Below are 6,000 nucleotides of genomic sequence, written 5' to 3' on the forward strand. Positions count from 1 at the left end.
GCCTCACTACAAGATATAGACCTTATAGCGACGTTTAAAGCGACGAAAATACAAACAACAAAATTTTCCCCCGTCGTCGCAAAAAGCGTCGTTATTGACGACGCCATAGAATCGTCGCTATATGCGTCGCAAATGCGACGCATATAGCGACGCAAATAGCGACGTATATAGCGACGGTTACAGACAGTTTGCGACGCTGATAGCGACGACAATAGCGACGCCTACAGTAAATTTGCGACGCAAATAGCGACGGTAATAGAGAAAAAAAAAATTGTGGCAGGGCAGCAAGCTGCCCTGCCACATATAGCACTGTGTGCTGTATGAGAGCCATACAAAATAGTTTCTGCACTGCTGCATACAAAGCGTTTGCAAACAAAAAGAATGTATACTGAAATCATAAAACTGATAGATGAAATAAATACATGATATCGCATAAAATGCGATTGGTACAATCATAAAACAATATCACTAATACATAGAAAATGTCTACATAGATCGGGCGACTAAAAACTAAAGGTATGTGAGGGCTAAGGATCCGAGGGCGAGCTACAAATCGTCGTCCCCCGAAAGCTCTTCCCGCTGTAAAGGAGCATCAAACGGATTCTGCAGAAAAAGAAACAACATATCAATCCACCATACAATAATGCATTCAAATATCTCATGGTAACTACGGACATGAAAGATGAGAGACTTACTGGGCCGCCGCGTCTGTACAATCGGTCGATCAATGATCTGAGACCGTGCCTCTCTGCATATTGAGTCTCAAGGCCTTGCGGATCACGATTTGTAATGGAGTGTTGCAAAGAAAACAAAATGCTAACTGTTAGAAACATGATTGTCAGTACAAATAATATCTCAAAAAAACAAATAAGCAAAACAAAAGAGAAACTTACAAAGTCCTCCAAATATATCCTGTGGCCGCCACTCCCAAGATGATGTACCGATCCGGCCTCGATTCGTGCCCTCGCCGCCTCCCGCTGCTGACTCCAACGTCCTGGCGAATTTGTAGCCTCCTCCCTCAGTCGGCGCCAGTCATCTGCATCTAACCACTCGGGCTTTGGAGCCCCACTCTTGATTGCCTTGCGTGTGTCGGATCGTCTATGTGACATGTATGCATGCATGCAATCCATCATCTAGCCCGTAGAGAATCTATCCACTGCGGCTAGCACCGGGAACTCCTCGTGCAAGGATGCTACTATGTACTCCTTGCTCCCCTTCGGTATGTTCCTCCAATGATCCAGGACGTTGTGCCGAAAAACTTGTTGGCACAACTCCCTCATGCGGGCCATCATCCTCCTCCCCTCATCATTCATGATGATAGCTCTTGACCTGCCATCCACTAGGTATCCATAATCCCTAGGAGTCTGCCTCGTATGGGCCCTCTCCCATCTCCGTCCACGCTCCTGGGCATATCCAGGAGACCCCTGAATATCCGGTGTACCGACGGGGGTACCCTCTCCCGGAGTGCCACTGAAAGGGGTGCCACCAAAAGGAGTGCCACCAAAAGGCATGACATCTGCCGACGGCTGCGCAAAAGCCGGAGTAACTGGAGTGGACGTCCCCACAGGTGTGACAAATCCTGGAGGTGACCGAGCTCCAGCTGAACGACGAGATGGAGACACCGCGTCCGTGTCTCCACAGCAGCACCCCCCTGATCCTCCTACAGTCGCAGTCCCTCCCTCTGGCCCAAGTCGCGAGCGTCGAGATCGTCTGCTCGAAGCTGAAGCATCTGATCGCACTGAAGCTGATCTAGCAGAGCGCCCTGACGAAGAACGAGACAGCTCCTGATCTGCTATCTCTCTGAATCTCGCGAGCTGATCTGGAGACATACGTGCCATCATCTCCTGAAACTCCTCATCGCTCATTCCTCGACTCATCCTGAAAATATCGATACCTGCACAGATAAAAAATAATGTTAGAATAATCAATTGAAACGATACAAAGCGCATTAATATAAATCATTTTTGAAAAATCCCTCTTAAAATGCATATCTTATCTACCTTTATGGAAGATCTAAACAACGAATTGAGTAATACAATTCTCCAAGAATGAAGTATTCTATGGTCCCATGTTAATCTCCTGACACAACTCTGCATACACTGGAAGGTCGATAGACATGTCACCACAAAAGAACGAGTCTGCCTCGTTCTCAAAAAATTCTACGACTTCTGTATTTCCATCATTGTTAGCCGATGCGGGGTCCAAGCTTGTGGTGGCCTCCACCCCTTGTAATTTTGATCCCTCTATTTGCATATATTCTTCATCTATGCCTGGAACATCGCTTTGATCGTATGCTCTCGCACCTCGAGGAGTTGAAGGTATAACATACCACCATCGAGGTTGTCGGGGATTTGGATAGAAGATTACCTATTCACAAACACTTACAAACCGTCTTCAAACCATTGTGACATAAACCATGTCGTATTACAATTAGCAAGCAAATGACTAGTTGTACCTGTTCACAATGTGCCGGCAACACAAAGGTGTCGCGCAAATCCATCCATTTTTTTTCGGAATCTATTTCGACAAATCCAGATGGACCTCGTCGAACCGTTGCGCCAGCTCCTCCAAGTACCACTTTGAACCACTGCACATCGAATATTATCATGGAGAAGCTACGGTAATCCACCGTAATAATACTTTGCAAATTCCCAAAATACTCCATCTCATCCACAACCGTGTTCGGATCCGTTGCTCGTCGCCGGCTCTCTTGCTCAAACCTTGCCATGACACCACAATCCATTGTGGAGCGCATTTTGTCAATACGCTCCACCCAAAAATGCCGTCCGCGCGACCACGCTGCACTATATATTTTGTACTGCACATTGAAACACTCAAATTAGATGTAGCAAACAAATTCAGATACGACACATTCTAAACCCCTCATTACCTTTGGACTACATCCCCTCGAGAACTCCCACTCCTCCATTGAGACCTCTGCCCCTTCGCTGGATGCTGCGATCAAGGCTCCATGCAACCATCGTGTTGACATAAACCGCGGCATCTCCTCCATGCCTTCGGGATATCGAATCGGCCGGTGACGTGTACTGCGTCAGAATTCAGCTCGCGATTCCTCTCGATCTTGCCTTGCAATCTGGTACTTGGCGAGCCACGTCTCCATGGAGGCATGGTGCAACATACAAAAGCGATTCACCTTCTCTTCCATTGAGGCATCCATTCTTTTTTCTACCCCATTTCCAACCACCACATCTCCAGTCAGCCTGTCATCGTCCTTGAGCGTCCATAGCATTTCATTGTCTGGTTCCACCGTTGGTAGCCATTGTGAGATATGCACTAACGCCTCTAACACCAACCAACCTTCCGCCATGCTACCTTCCGGACGAGCTCGTTGTCACACAAAGCCTTTCAGGGTTTTCATGAAGCGCTCCAGGAAGAACATCCATCGCGTATGGATAGGTCCAGCAATCTCCACTTCGTCCACAAGATGCACAAGAAGGTGAACTTGTATCGTGAGCATGCTAGTGGGCAGGTATTTCTCAAAGAGACAGACCGTCTCAACTGCTCCCCGCCTTGCGGATTCAATAGAGGACGTCTTAATCTCTTTCTGTGAGATCCATTGCACCAAAGTCGACAGCTTGTAAATGGCCCCGCGAATTTCTGGAGTTAGGCATCCCGCGATCGCGATCGGTAGGACAAACTGCCACAAATGAGAAAGCATTAAGAATAATGGTCACTTTTCAAATTTCAAAATGTCCACACTAATTAAAATCCATTCTGTTCACAAACCTGACATATCTTATGCCAATCATGGGATTTTAGCCCAGACATTTGGTCATCTTTAGAAAATGCGGACCTGAGAGAACGCATCATACCCGTCGAAGTGCGGATAGACTTGATTACTTGCTTCACAATGCACTCTTCTTTGGTAGACAAAACCCAGGGAGCGCGAGGAAGCTGCACTCCCCCTTCAGCACTCGACTGCGGCCAAAGCGCCTCCATCTTACCTACCTCCTTTAAATCCATTCGTGACCCTATAGTGTCTCTCTTTCCTGTGATGTGGTCCCATAGCAAGCTGCCCACATTTTTGAAAATATGCATGGGATCCAACAAGTGGTTGACCTGTAAGTGGGTCCAATATGGCAACTCGTAGAAAACTGAGAACCGTCGCATTCCATTTGGATGTGATTCCGGGTTTACCATTTTCAGCTCGTACCAGCTTGCAGCGTTCATACGTGCTGGAGGTCGTCCAAGAAAACCTTCCCTGAGTTCATGATCCTCCGGCAAGAAAGCGGCGTGTCCTTGATATACCATCTTCTTCATGGTTCGTGACCTTCGGGAGTCTAATTGTGGCCCACACAATGGACATGCATGATAACCTGAGGTAACGAGACCTGCAAGGCGATCCACGACCTAGTGAATACTTGATTGAATGAAATAAAATATAAATATTACCGGCGTGAACAAAGGTCTGCTCACCTGAGCACTCTCCCAATCCCGGAAAGTCATGCATCGTCCACATGAGAATGGCTCGAATGTTGGCTGACGGCCGACCATCGCGCCTGCTCATATCTTGCACCGTGACCCCCTCCTCCCACAAAATCTTAAGCTCATCGACTAATGGACGAAGATACACGTCCATACTTTTTACTTTGTAGCAGCCCGGGACGAGCAAGCTAAGGATGAGATGTCCTTTCTTCGTAGAAAGCCATGGAGGAATGTTGTAGTTGACAAGCACTATAGGCCACACACTGTAAGAAGTCGAGCGCAGACCGAATGGGTTCACACCATCCATGGTGAGACCGAGCCGAAGATTCCTTGGCTCTCGCGCAAAGCCTGGGAAGGTAGAGTCAATGTGGCTCCATGCGCGCGAATCTGCTGATATTCGTTGCACTCCATCCGTAGACCTATTCTGCACATGCCACGTTGTCAAGCTTGCCATGGCAGACGTGCGAAACATGTGGTTTATGCGGGGGATGAGCGGAAAGTGTCTGAGGACTTTTTGAGGGATGGTCTGCCCTTGCAAGTCCTGTCGATACCTGTGAGCACCACACTTTGGACATGTCTCCATAGTCTCATATTCATCTCGAAACAATATGCAGTCGTTGATACATGCATGGATGTTATTGTAGTCCATGCCAAGCTTCCGTAAAACATGTCGTGCATCATCACGAGACTCAGGCATGGTGTTTGCAGGTGGCAATATATGATATTTCAATAACCTGAAAAAATCATAAAACACCTTGAAAATTCCATCCATGTTTACAATAATACTGTTTTTAAAAAAAACAATGAAGTCTGTGTGCAAGGTACCTGAATAACTCAGTCACACTCGTATCGCTCCAACCGTATTTTGCTTGCACACTTAAGAGTGCAAGCAATGTCTTCAACCGAGATACTCGGCACCCATCATATAATGGTATGGATGCTTCCTCTCTAAGCGGGTCAGATGTCTCAACATCCATAGGAATCAATGCATCGATCATTGCCTCCATCTCAGGCTCCAAGATTGTAGGCAAGTCGGGAAGGTTGTCTGTCTCCTCTGGCATTGACGATATAGATGGGCCTTGCGAGTGGTCTATTGGCTCCTGCCATCCATCCATCGCACCTCCACAAACTCTTCTAATTGGCCGCAAAGGGTGCACTTCCCCTTGGGTCGAGACATCACCCCCCTGGATACAAAATTTGCCAACAAGACCCAATCTTATTGTGTATGGTTTTCAATTAGCTTGAGAGTACAATGCATGAAAAATGCTAACTTGAAATTACCGTTTGCTGAAAATCTGCAATCGCCTGATCAATGATCTCAGATTGAAACTCGCCAAATCGTCGCACGTGTTCTATAGACAATCGGCGTTTTCGTCTAATTGCCAACTTGCATTGAGAGCAAGGACATGGGACACGCTGATTAAGATACGACTCGCGGTCTTGAACAATAGGACCTTCTTCGTTTGCCATCTTATCTACATTACAGCAAACGAGGCTTAAATGGATAGCTTTATGGAGATGTACGTCAAGTTGCAAGTTGACCATAAACCTTGC

The sequence above is a fragment of the Lygodium microphyllum genome, chromosome 9 (genome assembly GCF_053477565.2).
Source record: "Lygodium microphyllum isolate KBCC chromosome 9, Lygodium_microphyllum_v1.1.10, whole genome shotgun sequence".
Classification (NCBI taxonomy): domain Eukaryota; kingdom Viridiplantae; phylum Streptophyta; class Polypodiopsida; order Schizaeales; family Lygodiaceae; genus Lygodium; species Lygodium microphyllum.